We start from the raw sequence: 15,899 nt of genomic DNA, 5'->3' as shown, positions 1-15,899 counted from the left end.
TGAAACGACCTAAACGGTAACTGATTGATACACATATGAGGGCAAAATGTACAGCCATCTGCATCGGAAATCTAGGTAAATAGTTGGGACTTCCTGTACTTGTGCAGGACCATAGCCACCTGAGGATAGATAGACAACCCGTACAGCTGTTCGCAATTTTTCCCCAACCCCATTTAGTTAACCTTCTTCCAAATGCTCTTTTTAGTATGCCGAAATGTTTACATTGTTCCAAATCAGGAGACCAATTTATAGCCACACACTGCTCGTCCATTAAAACAATGAAGGGGTTCTAAGAGTGCCTACCCTTCCCAGATTGGTAGCTCTTCCCATTATATTTAACAGGGGACATACGTGGCTCAATATGGCTTTGAGATAAAGGTCCCCTGTACGCTTTAATAACATTGTTCTCAAGGACATGAGGCCCAACTCTAGCCAAATATATTCAAGTGGGGTGAACAAAACACAGCAACAAAAGATACCCTCCAAAGTATTCAACAATTTCATGTCCTGTAGGGCCAAACCATCCAAGCCATACAGCACCTACAGACAGAACCACTGCATGTATATTGTAAATACCTCCCAAAGAAAAGCCAGAAGGTTGGTAAGAATACCTACGCACCAACAATGTAATTTGCTTGGCTTTTCTTATCTTGGGCTCTATGATCTCTCCATATCCAGGTTTATTAGACAATTCCAGCCACAGGTACTTATATGAATCAGTAAATTCAATAGTCCCCAGTGTTGGCATTTTTATTTACTGTCTTAGCTGACACCAACATAAGTTGGGTCTTTGACACATTTACTGATAAACCATTCGCTGAAGTGTTCAAGCCCAGTTCACCCAACATAGCTTTCATACCCAAAAAGACTGTGTCCATCATAACGAGGTCATCTGCGTAGAGCATAGGTGAGACCGAAGTAAGGTCTATTCTAGGTGGACATTTTGCATTTTGGCTTGGCATGCAGGTAAATCGGCAATTCACAAGTAGTGGGGGGCAATGTAAGTAGGAGGGGTGCTAACATGTAGACCTGCCTTACCCCTTAGTTTACCTGCATTGCTTTTGACAGCAACCCCTCATCATTCAACCATATCTGGGTGGATGTATTCGAAATTAATTCTATTAGAATCTCCAGCAACCATGGCAGATACCCTGTCGATTTTAGTTTCTTCCATTTAATAGCGATCGGTCGACCTGGACGAATGTTGCACTGAAGTTTGTGAATGTAATATATAATGACGGACCACATTTTGTAGCACAAGAAATGAGGGTGTCTAACTATCTAATGTTGTGAGTGGTGCAAGTACAAAGGGTGAAACCACATCTGCACTGGATGAAGCACATTGTTATCAGCTTCCCACGTCTGAAGTTGTTCTAGGACACAGGAAGTGAAGACTTTCCCAGTTATGTCTAAAAAGGATAGTAGGCGGTAATTCTCTGAAAGTAGTCGGTCGCCGACCTTAAAGACTGGCACGATCAAGCACTGCCTCTATGAGGCAGGAATGCAACAAGACCTGCATACTTTTCCGAACAACATTTTCGGATTTAAAGTAGTTATTCCAAGAGTGGGCAGCAGTGGGATTTAAGTTCTAAGATTTGCCAGAACCCTGAGCCAATCCCAGGATCTGCCACATGGATGCCACCTTGCCTTGTGCGAGAACCCCAATCATTAGCTGCCAGTTTACATTCAATCCCATGAGTTTCTGTCTTTTCAACCAGTTGCGATACTGGTTCTTAATACACTTACATTCAGTTTGCAATGCAATTGGAGTGAGGGCATAATTCTAAGTTTTGCACAATCCCTTCGTAGTTGATGCTTGGCCAGCATGATCTCTACATCAAAGTGGCTTGCACATCCCTTATCGGATGTCACCAATGGGCTAACCCTTTTTGTTCCTGCACTGTGAGCTAACCTAGACAGACTGTCTTCAAATTCATCCGCAGTTTCCCCACACAAAATATTGACATCATCTTCCAGTAAATATCTCAATGTGCAACATGCTTTACAGACATTACCATAGGACCAACAAAGGCAATTCCCTACTTTATTTGGAATAATGACCCCCAGGCCCCTTTTTCCTGGGTTCAGCACTGGCAAACACAAACCAAGGGCGAGTAAAGAGTGCTCACTATAAGGATTCAGATGTACAGCAAGTCCCTCACCAATTCAAATAAAGGGCCATTACCACACACATAATTCATAGTGGCACTCTTCATACCCATGCTCCAGGTAGGTTTACCACGGCAGTCACTTCGAGATCTCCCATTGATCAAGCTCCCATTCCTGTAAAAAATGCTGCCATTTCAGTCTCCTAGAGTTAGCTTATTTCAATATCAGGGAGCTCCCTTGTGCAATACTCTGGTACTTAGCACTAATTGAGGATTCCCCAAACAGGGCATTTAGGTCACCTCCCAGAAGTATACAATCGAAGTCAATATCATTAGCCCATGAAGTGATGGTGGAATCTACGCAGTTGAAAGTATTGTCTGTACCCATACTAATAGGAGGATCATATATATTGATCAGTAGGAGTCGTTTAGGTCCCGTGGAACCCCCCAGCATGATCTCAACTGCCAAGACATTTCCACATGGGTCAGTGGGTACCAGCATAGATGAACTCAGTTCCAATTTCTCTCCTATTATTAAACCCCCAAACAGGTGGCCTTTGACGCCTTTTTCATGACTGCTTGGTATATCACATAACCATCGACATGAAAGTGAGAGATGAGCCCCGTTTCTTGTAACATGAACACCGGGAAGATGAGCAAACAGTCAAAAGAGGGGTCTCTTTCGGAAAAAAATGGGCGATGCCCCTAGTGTTCCATGAGGCCACTTTAACTATTCAATTCTGAGAACCCGCAACGTTTGGTAGTACATTTTTTAAACAGTTCCCAACCTTTTATATTGTCAAGAGTGTCACCAGGCACTACACCAATTTGAGATGTTTTCCCAAGTGCCCCATTGTTGGCTAGCTTCTTACAACAGTCACAAAAATCCTGTTTGGGGAAGGAAGAAACGGGTTTATCCAGCTCAAAGGCCAACAATTTAAGAGATTTGTGTTGCTCACGAATTAACGTTGCTGTTGGTAGGAATACACAATGTTCCTGGGACATGTTACAAGACCCTAGTTTAAGGGCTTCAATGAACTCAAAATCACAAGAAGTAAGGATGCGTAGCGGTGGAATTTTGGCAAAAAGTTGAATATGTCTTACCTATGAATATGTCTTACCTATGAATATGTCTTACCTATGAATGTGTCTTACCTATGAATTCTTACCTATGAATGTGTCTTACCTATGAATATGTCTTACCTATGAATATGTCTTACCTATGAATATGTCTTACCTATGAATGTGTCTTACCTATGAATATGTCTTACCTATGAATATGTCTTACCTATGAATGTGTCTTACCTATGAATATGTCTTACCTATGAATATGTCTTACCTATGAATATGTCTTACCTATGAATGTGTCTTACCTATGAATGTGTCTTACCTATGAATATGTCTTACCTATGAATGTGTCTTACCTATGAATATGTCTTACCTATGAATGTGTCTTACCTATGAATATGTCTTACCTATGAATATGTCTTACCTATGAATGTGTCTTACCTATGAATATGTCTTACCTATGAATGTGTCTTACCTATGAATATGTCTTACCTATGAATATGTCTTACCTATGAATGTGTCTTACCTATGAATATGTCTTACCTATGAATGTGTCTTACCTATGAATATGTCTTACCTATGAATGTGTCTTACCTATGAATATGTCTTACCTATGAATGTGTCTTACCTATGAATATGTCTTACCTATGAATATGTCTTACCTATGAATGTGTCTTACCTATGAATATGTCTTACCTATGAATATGTCTTACCTATGAATGTGTCTTACCTATGAATATGTCTTACCTATTTATGTGCTTTTCCCACTCATCGCAACACTATTCCTTATGGTGAACACTCGAACATCTAGAGGTGGAGCTGCTACAGTGTCACTATTGGCCATTTTACTGGCTTCCCTAGGTACACACACACTGAGACCAGGCTGGCCCATTTTAGGCACACTTTGCTACTTACAAGTCTCTCGTGATTCAACTTAATTTATACACACGCCACGTGTGGTATTGTCATTCAAATGTCGACTTCTCAAAGTCCCAGCATTACATTGTAAGCGCTTACCTGTGCCTGATTCCCTTTTCCTAGCTTTCTTGGTTCTTGGGCTTGGAAGTGTGTTAGAAGCAATAGTGGAGTTCAAAGGTTGCTTAGGCCCTTCATTCAGTGTAGCCGGCTCCCGACTAGTCCCAGGAACATCAGCTTTTAGTTGGCGCTTTTGCAGACACCTCTGTTTCCGGATGTATACGAATTGACCTTTTCACAATTGACCTTGGGAGAATTGACCTCGGGAGAATTTACCTAATTTAAAAGGTCAATTAGGACATTTATGTGGGAGGAATACCCACCCGCAGCCCCCCAACCAATCCAAAACATCCTGCAACCCTCCACCCAATTCCCTTATATTCTTTATCATCCAAAACCAAACCAGTACATATATAAAATAACCAAAATAATATAAGGGTCAAATGTGCAGAAGGTCAATTAGGACCATGATAATTAGGTCAATTAGGGCAAAAAGTAAATTGTGAAAAGTCAATTTGGGTAATACCGAGAGGGGATATAGCATGGATGAAATGTTGCCTTGGATATTTGCTACATTAGATTGTTTAGTCTTCAGTAATATTGAGAAGCACTATACCCATAGAAATCATAACCCCCCAAAAAACAGACGTTTGTCAGTTTCTTACTAGCACAAAGGGTTTAGGGAAAGGCCAATAAACAACTTCATGACGTTAACTTGTAATTACTTGTTCTTTCTCTGTATCGCAATAGGTACAGACGCAGACACATGTAGGCGACTTTTATATTTATTTACTTTTATTGTGTTCTTATCCTCCTCATGAGCACCCTGTGTTGTGTACCATATTTTAGTGGAGGCTGCAGGGTTGTGCTGGTCTTTAGGACATGCAGCTTCCACAGTGATATTTAACAACAGACACGGGGGCAGATGGAGTCTATAAGTATGCACTTTATATCTGGCACAATGTCACATCATGCCACTACAGAAGCACACTGTGCGTCTATGTGTTATGAAAGGCATTTCCTTAATGCATCAGTGTTCAATTGTTATTCGGGTTTGTTGATTATTTACCATGATCACCCAAATACCAGCAGTTTCCAAATTTTACAAAATACATGCCCTTTTAATGTAACAAAACAAATGAAAGCAAACATGAATATAATGTATAGAAAATTGAATTATAAACATGAACTCGAATTATAAATTATTCCTAACAAAAGGATAATTCTTCAAATCATGCTATCCTACTTTAGCCAACATTTGTATATGTGTTTAAAATACTTAAGTGCATGAGGTATAGTTTATATGTTGTATATAACTATTAGAATGATGGAACAAAAGCTTTTAGGAGAATCCATTAATCTTTTGCTGCAGTCAGAGTAGTGTCAATTTACCTATATTACAACATAATTGTTTTAAGTAAAAAAAAAAAAAAAGGAACGAAACGAGCAAAGTTATTCGCACTGAATATTTTTCGCAGACGCATACTGGTAATGGAGTAATGGAATTCCATCAATGATTAAATACGTTGTCTAAAATTGAACCATGTTATTGTGGAAACTATAATTCTATTGCACGCATGCACATATTTGTGGTTGTTGAAAGTTGTTAAGCATCCTAAAAGCCGAAGTATGAATGGGATTATCATCCCAGCTAAATATACAGCCTTCAGTGGAGGGTTGAAGCACTCAGAGTCAGCAGTGAAATCTTGTACCGCAGAGACCGTGTATTCCGCATATAAAGTCCTATAGCATGTTGCCGACTGAATGATACAAGGATTGCAAGGGTGCAGACTGCTAAACATCTCCGATATTAATTTATTATCCTCTAAAGCTGTGCTTGCAGAGAATATAGAGTAGTAGGGGATTATGGTGAAAAATAAATGACATTCTGCGAGGCAAGTTGATTGCTTTGGAAATGAAATTGGAATATTTTAAAGTGTGCTATGTAGAACAGTAGAACACATGTTTAATTGTTTTCCAAAAATGAGGATATGTTTAAGCAATTACATTATCTTTTTTTTATTTAAATATAGGTACCTTGAAAATAACACAATCTGCTGAAATACGTACTGCTAAGTAGTACATGTGTGGATCTTCATTACTGTCGGTGTTGGGGTGGCTGTCAAAATAATACAATGTTTTTAGCACTCACCACAGGGATATATTTGTATCCTCCACCCACAATTCGAATAACTCGTAGTGATGAATTCACTGTGTATCCTTCAGAAGTTGACAAATTGAGCACTGTTGAGTTGAGCAATATATGTTTAACTTGTATTCATGTTTTTGTATAAAGTACAGGGAGAGTAGCCAGCACGCATTTGGGCTGGCACCAGTCTGTGCGTCAATGTGGATTAGTCCTTGGTCAGGTATTGTTGAAAAAAAACAGGTTTTGATTGCTTAGCAGAATTGTAGAATTGTGGGGGCAATCCGAGCCAATTTATGAGTTCCAGAGGGTGGTGTCACAGGAGACGGATTGTTGGCATTGGACTCTTTGCAGCCAAGTTGTGATTTGAGCTGGCTAGTCGATTTACTCTGCGAGCAGCGTATGCCACCAGCTAATTAGCGCTTTGGTAGCAGGTACACTGGTGTGCAACTCTAGACTGCTTTGTAAATGGTACATGCATTCTTGAAAAGTATCCTGGCCTGAAGATGAAGCCAATGCAGTCCAGGGACATCATTTCACCAAAATGCCAGGGGTAGCTGAAGTGACATCACATGACCATCCACCCCTGATCACATCACAGGAAGTGGTGTCATTTGAGCCCACCCCAGAGTGACATCACGTGAAGCGATGGAACAAGACCATTTACCCCTTGACAAAACAGTAACTGGCATCACATAGCATTGTTTCTAAGTGTATTATTATGGTAACAATATGGTATGGTAAAATATGGTAACAATATCACTGTGACATGATATGCATTTTATACAAGAATGGATCACCATATGTATCAGCAGAAAAAAAAAACACATGCTATAACTGCAACTTGGGAAAAGCAAAATACATAATCTGAAATGGATGTCTATCCTACTCTGAATGTTGTTTGGAGGATTTTGTCTGCATTGTGAATTTGAGGTGTTTAAGAACAGACTAACAGGGTAATTCATAGAATTTCGCAGAAAAGTGTCGCAAGCGGCTGGCTCAGAGTGTCCGCGTGCGATTGACTGCGCCAGGCACGTGCGCTAAAACCGATTTCCGCGCACAGCGTATTCATGGATTTTAGGCTCCCAAACCAGCCGTGGCGCAGAGAATCGCAGCGACCCTGCAGCAGCGCCAGTTAAGCCCCCAAGAACGCCCTCGCGCAAGGAAAAGCCATCAAAATCGCTAAATCATCGCAAAGGGCTGCGCTAACCCTGGACCAGCTCACCGGGCTGGCAAACAGCAAACGCCAAGCGGGGAACGTGTATTTCAGGGGTGCGCGGGAAGTTCCACACGCGATTGGCCCAGTGCGAGCAAGGTATGTGTATTTCAGGGGTGCGCGGGAAGTTCCACACGCGATCGGGCCTGGGGGAGCGGGCTACGTGTATTACAGGGGTTCGCGTGAACTTTCTCACGCGATCGGGCCTGGGGGAGCGGGCTACGTGTATTTCAGGGGTTCGCGTGAAGTCTCTCACGCGATCGGGCCTGGGGGAGCGGGCTATGTGTATTACAGGGGTTCGCGTGAAGTTTCTCACGCGATCGGGCCTGGGGGAGCGGGCTACGTGTATTTCAGGGGTTCGCGTGAAGTCTGTCACGCGATCGGGCCTGGGGGAGCGGGCTACGTGTATTACAGGGGTTCGCGTGAACTTTCTCACGCGATCGGGCCGGGGGAGCGGGCTACGTGTATTTCAGGGGTTCGCGTGAAGTCTCTCACGTGATTGGCCCCGTGCAAGCAGGGTACGTGTATTCCAGGGGTGCGCGGGAAGTTCCACACGCGATTGGCCCAGTGAGAGCAAGGTATGTGTATTACAGGGGTTCGCGTGAACTTTCTCACGCGATCGGGCCTGGGGGAGCGGGCTACGTGTATTTCAGGGGTTCGCGTGAAGTTTCTCACGCGATCGGGCCTGGGGGAGCGGGCTACGTGTATTTCAGGGGTTCGCGTGAAGTCTCTCACGCGATCGGGCCTGGGGGAGCGGGCTACGTGTATTACAGGGGTTCGCGTGAACTTTCTCACGCGATCGGGCCGGGGGAGCGGGCTACGTGTGTTTCAGGGGTTCGCGTGAAGTCTCTCACGTGATTGGCCCCGTGCAAGCAGGGTACGTGTATTCCAGGGGTGCGCGGGAAGTTCCACACGCGATTGGCCCAGTGCGAGCAAGGTATGTGTATTTCAGGGGTGCGCGGGAAGTTCCACATGCGATTTCAGCAGGGTTTGCGTATTCCAGGGGTGCGCGGGAAGTTCCACACGCGATTTCTGCAGGGTATGTGTATTTCAGGGGTTCTGGGGAGTACTACACGTGAATTGGCCGTGTGGGTCCTCCCAGGTGTATGCTCCACAACCTCCATGGCCCCTGCAGGCAGCCCACACCACGGGGGACTACCCTGCGCCCCTGCTCATGTCCCGCAGGCAGCCCATCCACCATGGGCATGCCCCCCAGCCAACCCACATGTCACCTTGCACTACTGATCAACAATGCATGTCTCCCACCACCCCCACCCCCCAGCAGTGCAGGGGCACCCTCCACCAGGCCCCCACTCATGTCTCCCACCACCCCCACCCCCCAGCCACCAGGGGCACCCTCCACCAGGCCCCCACTCATGTCTCCCACCACCTCCACCCCCCAGCATCCAGGGTCACCCTCCACCAGGCCCCCACTCATGTCCCCCTGCACCCCCACCCCCCAGCAGTGCAGGGGCACCCTCCACCAGGCCCCCACTCATGTCTCCCACCACCCCCACCCCCCAGCCACCAGGGGCACCCTCCACCAGGCCCCCACTCATGTCTCCCACCACCCCCACCCCCCAGCATCCAGGGTCACCCTCCACCAGGCCCCCACTCATGTCTCCCACCACCCCCACCCCCCAGCCACCAGGGGCACCCTCCACCAGGCCCCCACTCATGTCCCCTGCACCCCCACCCCCCAGCAGTGCAGGGGCACCCTCCACCAGGCCCCCACTCATGTCTCCCACCACCCCCACCCCCCAGCCACCAGGGGCATCCTCCACCAGACCCCCACTCATGTCTCCCACCACCCCCACCCCCCAGCCACCAGGGGCATCCTCCACCAGGCCCCTACTAATGTCTCCCACCACCGCCACCCCCCAGCCACCATGGGCAGCCCCCACCAGGCCCCCACTCATGTCCCCCTGCACCCCCACCCCCCAGCAGTGCAGGGGCACCCTCCACCAGGCCCCCACTCATGTCTCCCACCACCCCCACCCCCCAGCCACCAGGGGCACCCTCCACCAGGCCCCCACTCATGTCTCCCACCACCCCCACCCCCCAGCATCCAGGGTCACCCTCCACCAGGCCCCCACTCATGTCTCCCACCACCCCCACCCCCCAGCCACCAGGGGCACCCTCCACCAGGCCCCCACTCATGTCCCCTGCACCCCCACCCCCCAGCAGTGCAGGGGCACCCTCCACCAGGCCCCCACTCATGTCTCCCACCACCCCCACCCCCCAGCCACCAGGGGCATCCTCCACCAGACCCCCACTCATGTCTCCCACCACCCCCACCCCCCAGCCACCAGGGGCATCCTCCACCAGGCCCCCACTAATGTCTCCCACCACCGCCACCCCCCAGCCACCATGGGCAGCCCCCACCAGGCCCCCACTCATGTCCCCCTGCACCCCCACCCCCCAGCAGTGCAGGGGCACCCTCCACCAGGCCCCCACTCATGTCTCCCACCACCCCACCCCCAAGCAGTGCAGGGGCACCCTCCACCAGGCCCCCACACATGTCTCCCACCACCCCACCCCCAAGCAGTGCAGGGGCACCCTCCACCAGGCCCCCAATCATGTCTCCCACCACCCCCACCCCCCAGCATCCAGGGTCACCCTCCACCAGGCCCCCACTCATGTCCCCCTGCACCCCCACCCCCGAGCAGTGCAGGGGCACCCTCCACCAGGCCCCCACTCATGTCTCCCACCACCCCCACCCCCCAGCAGTGCAGGGGCACCCTCCACCAGGCCCCCACTCATGTCTCCCACCACCCCCACCCCCCAGCATCCAGGGTCACCCTCCACCAGGCCCCCACTCATGTCCCCCTGCACCCCCACCCCCCAGCACTGCAGGGGCACCCTCCACCAGGCCCCCACTCATGTCCCCCTGCACCCCCACCCCCCAGCAGTGCAGGGGCACCCTCCACCAGGCCCCCACTCATGTCTCCCACCACCCCCACCCCCCAGCAGTGCAGGGGCACCCTCCACCAGGCCCCCACTCATGTCACCCACCACCCCCACACCCCAGCAGTGCAGGGGCACCCTCCACCAGGCCCCCACTCATGTCACCCACCACCCCCACACCCCAGCAGTGCAGGGGCACCCTCCACCAGGCCCCCACTCATGTCTCCCACCACCCCCACCCCCCAGCCACCAGGGGCATCCTCCACCAGGCCCCCACTCATGTCCACCTGCACCCCCACCCCCCAGCAGTGCAGGGGCACCCTCCACCAGGCCCCCACTCATGTCTCCCACCACCCCCACCCCCCAGCAGTGCAGGGGCACCCTCCACCAGGCCCCCACTCATGTCACCCACCACCCCCACACCCCAGCAGTGCAGGGGCACCCTCCACCAGGCCCCCACTCATGTCACCCACCACCCCCACACCCCAGCAGTGCAGGGGCACCCTCCACCAGGCCCCCACTCATGTCTCCCACCACCCCCACCCCCCAGCCACCAGGGGCATCCTCCACCAGGCCCCCACTCATGTCACCCACCACCCCCACACCCCAGCAGTGCAGGGGCACCCTCCACCAGGCCCCCACTCATGTCACCCACCAGCCCCACACCCCAGCAGTGCAGGGGCACCCTCCACCAGGCCCCCACTCATGTCTCCCACCACCCCCACCCCCCAGCCACCAGGGACATCCTCCACCAGGCCCCCTTTCATGTCTCCCACCACCCCCCACCGCCCTGCCACCATGGGCAGCCCCCACCAGGTCCTCTCAATCCCCAATCATGTGCGTAATGGTCAGCCTCCACAGCCAAAAAGCCCTACCAAGTAACCCATTCACCCACATGGAAATTGAAATCACATGTTACACCCCCAATGTTCATGAAGCTAATGAAGCCGTGTCCGTCACACACAATGGTTGCAATTGAATGGGAAAACACACAACATGACATGCATGAAACCAATGAGATGATACCACACAGTGAAGTATGCAAACAAAATTGTATTGAAAAAAAATAAGAATGCTAAAGAAAGAAAACTAACTACAATGTGAATGAGAAAAAAGTAAGCTGCATGTCCGTATGAAAAAATGAAACTTGAAATCCAAATAGAAAAAAATTTTGTCCAAAGTCAAATGTTAAAAGATCTCCATGCAATGAAGAACTATGTACAAAAATAACAAGGGTCCATGAGCCCAACTGAACAAAGGAAACCTACTAAAAAATCTACCTAAAAATCAACTATATACAAAAAGTGGAGCAGTGTCCGTCGACTCCAAATCATAATACGAAAGAAAGGAAACCTAAAACTAAAGAACTATATACAAAGGCGGCGGGCAAGTCCAGCGGCTCACTCCGTGGTGTTCCGGGCCAGGGCATCATCGAACTCCTGTTCGATGTCCCGGAGGCGGTCCAGTTCCATGGCCCCGAGGGTCCGCAGGGACGACGCCGTGTCCTCCTCCAACCCCCTGCGGATTGCCTCGAGGCACTCGGCCCGCCTCAGGGCCCTCCGCATGGAGTTCTCCGCCCTGACCATTGTGAGCCGCGCCTCTTCCGCCCGCCGCCGCTCCGCACCTATGGCGTGGCCCAACCGCTGCCACACGGAAGACACTCTCTGTCCTGGGTCCTCCTGCCCTCCGGCCGATGCCTGCCCCTCCGATGTCGAAGGCCCCGAGCCTTCATGGCTCCCACCATGTTGCTGCTGCTGCTCTGCCTCTGCCCGTGCACTGCCTCCTGCTGCCTGCACATCCTCCGCCGGCTGGGGTGCAGTTGTTGATGTGGCCACCCCTGCTGGACGTCCGACTCCCGACTGTGGCAGGGATGCCTCCTCCACCAGCCTGGCCGCACTGTCAGAGGCAGCTCCACAGGGCACCCAGGTGACTGATGGGTGGGAAGATGGCACAGAGGACGACTGGCGCGTAGGGGGTCCAGTTGAGGAGGGGGTCGGAACAAGCCCCATCAGACGGAGGAATCCGGTCTGGGTGACCTGTCCCAGCAGGCTGACGTGGTCAACGAGCCATTCGAGATGACGTGCAGTCTCTCCATGAAAAGACTGCAGGTCACCTCGCATGGCCCGTTGACGCAACGCCACACCAGCCAGGACAGGCTCAACCCGGACCTGGATAGCCACGTCCGCAGGCAGAGGAAGGCCAGTTGACGTCAGCTCATCCCCTGCCTGGAAACGGGTATGGACGTAGGCATCCCTGCTGGTGCAAGATGATGCAGGGACAGGATCGGGGACAGGATTGCACACAGGCACCTCCGCGGCGGCCTGTGCTGCCTCCTGTCCCTGGTCCTGGACTGCACCACTAGCACCAGTGGGATCCCCACCTCCAGACCCCGTCTCTGGTGCTTGCACGGCCTCCTCCTCCACCAGACCCCCCACCAACCTGGATGACTCCGTGCCATCTTCCCCTGTTGGGCCCTGTGGGGTCCCAGCTGCCCCTTCTGCTGCCGAGGAGTCCAACTCCAACCTCCGCCTCTTGGACCTCCCCCCGGCAGCTGCGGCCTGGGACGCGGCACCGGACTCCTCACTCCCCGACGAGATGACAACACGGGAGGGGAGCCGGGCCTTGCGTCTCCGGCTGGCAGTCGGATCCCCGCCGCTGTGCTCCACAGCACCTTCTCCGCTCTCTTCATCAGTTGACGCTGCAGACAGGGAGAAACAAAACACAGGCATCAGGGCACTGTACAATGGACACATACACACATGACAGTTGCACATGAGTGGCATTGGCAAACCTCAGACATGTCATCACAATCCCCAACACACATGTCATTGCAACTCGCACACATGAGCCATACCACAGCCATATCGCAACTGCCACCACCATCCATACACATACAACAGCATGAGCAGCCAAAGGTGACCCAGACATCACATGCAACACAGGAAGTGCACCACACATGTACACACACCACCACACTTGCATGCATGTCTACACCTCGGCCAAGTGTCGCACTGTTCAGACGGGCATCCATGTCACATCTGCCAATCAGGCTTACACATACCGCAGTCACATGCATCCATGTTGCATCACTGTTGCACCCTTGTCAAATACACACACATGCACATGTACACAGTGCTCATACATGCAGCCCAATACAACATACATGCGTGACATCACGGACATGTCTACTTACATACACATACATACAAACATGTGTGCACGCACAACTGCATTTGCCATGCAAGCCTACACACACAATCACCATCCATGTCTCACACATTACAGCCCTCGCATGTGTCAGCCCCACGGCCATGTACACCCCCACCCATACTCGACCCCATACAAACAGATGTGCAACCTGCACAATACCGAATAATCACCACACGCACTGCTCACAATCAGGATGCATGTACACTCACCGCTCGACTCCAGACGGGTCTGCTTCTCCAGGACCTGGACGTGGAGCGCTGGGGATATGCATTCCAGGACCCCCATCTGTTCTTCCGACAAGTGGCCCCGGCGCCCCTTGGCATCCGCTGCCTTCAAGAGGCGCCGGGCCTTGTTCAGGGTCCTGGACCTGAAATCCTCCCAGCGCTTCCTGACATGTTGTAAGTCCCGGACTGCCACCCCCTCCGCGTTGATGGCAGTCACGATGTCAGTCCAGATCCGAGTCCGTCCTTCCTTGTCAGCGCGGGAACTTCTGAATAGGGCATCATACTGCCCCAGGACTTGCTCCACCAGGACACCAACTTCGGTCGCACTGAAGCTGGTGCCCCTCTGCCTCTCTGGCCGGGGGTTGTCAGTGGTCACAGATGGTGTTTGCCCCGACATGACAACCCCAGAGGCAGGAGTGGGTGGGCAACTGGGTCCTGGGGCTGGGCTGTGGAGCGATGGAATTCCAGTCGGGAGTCTTCGGTACCAGCAGGGGTGGTCACAGCAACAGCACCCCTGGCTGATGTGCAGGCAGCAAATGGCAGTGCACGTGGGCAGCAGGCAGTCAGGCAGCAGCAGATGGTAGGTGGGAGCGTGCTCGGGGCTCTGGGGGGCAGTAGTTCGGCCTTCTGGGCAGGAGCGTGGTCTTCCGTGTGCTTATGCGTGGCCAGCTTGGTACAGAGTGATTTGGCACGTGAAAATCCTGCACGTCAGCGTGAAAATCGAGGAAAGGCCCTTAGCGCGTAAGCGCGTCAGCACGCATACGCGATTCTATTGGACCAAAGGCCCTCAGCGCGTAAGCGCGTCTGTGACGTGACCCGCACGGGTGTTTCCCACACAGCACGTGATGACAGAGCACAGGTGGAAAGACTGCACGTCAGAGTCTCTTCGCGTGTGATTGGTGGAAATGGCCCTACACGCAGAAGTGACAAAGCGTGTAATAGGAGGAAATGTCCCTACACGCAGAAGTGACAAAGCGTGTAATTGGAGGAAATGTCCCTACACGCAGAAGTGACAAAGCGTGTAATTGGAGGAAATGTCCGTACACGCAGAAGTGACAAAGCGTGTAATTGGAGGAAATGGCCCTAGCGCGTACACGCCGCGTAAGTGACGCTGGACATGTGGGCCTGTATAAAAGGTACGCGTAGAACACCACATCCTTGTACGTGCTTTTCGTGGAGAGCGAGTGGGTGAATTCTGTACTTCTTGTCGTTTCACACGCGATTTACTTCACGGCGTTTCAAGTTCGTATTCCCTGTTACCTCTGACAGATTTTTCTCTTCTTTCGCTTTTACTGGTTTACCTGGGCCTGTTCCCTCACACAGTGTTCCCTTCTACTGTTGTCCTGTCTCCTCAGACAGCGTACAAATCTTCTTTTGGCGGGGGTGTTGCCAACCAAACGTGCTCCTTTTACACGCTTGTTTACCAGGCAGACGGTGAGTCACGCACGTATCTAACATCTGTGCTTGCCCCGTGTGTAGCCTACCCCTTCAGAGGTCATTCTAGGCTGCGTGTGACACGCATACGTTCATTCTTGTGTTTCTGGGTGCCACAGCGAAGTGCAGGTTTTTCTTTCTGCACACGTGGTCTAGGAGGGGTTGCGTGCACGTCATCTCCCTTTTTTGGGCCTCCTGTGCGTTGCGTGACCCGTCATCTTTCCCCAGGGGTTACATTCAGCCTTGCTAGAGCACTAGGGTACAATTACCATCTGGTACCCAACCCCTTTGACCCCCAATTGCGCAGGACAATAGTCTACATCCACTCCCATACGCACATTAACATCAGTGCCATGGCTGGGAGGCGAGGATTCCGTAAGGGTGGCAAAGGTGGAAGAGCCACAAGTGGTGGCCGTGGTGACTCCGGTAGGGGACGTGGTCGTAACTTGCAGGGTGAGCCTGTCCCCCCATGTGTGGAGGACCAGTCACGGGCACCCATAATCCCCCCCCCCATCCCCCCTCCCATTGAGGCTGATGTGGCTGACACCATCCATGCTCAGCCCTTGTTGGACCAGCCCATTGTGGCACCAGACCTGGCTGACTCCATGGCT

This window comes from Ambystoma mexicanum, chromosome 5p (genome assembly GCF_040938575.1).
Source record: "Ambystoma mexicanum isolate Mex_15411 chromosome 5p, UKY_AmexF1_1, whole genome shotgun sequence".
NCBI classification, from domain to species: Eukaryota; Metazoa; Chordata; class Amphibia; order Caudata; family Ambystomatidae; genus Ambystoma; species Ambystoma mexicanum.
The sequence above is the reverse complement of the archived record's forward strand: the minus strand, read 5'-3'. Positions refer to the sequence as shown.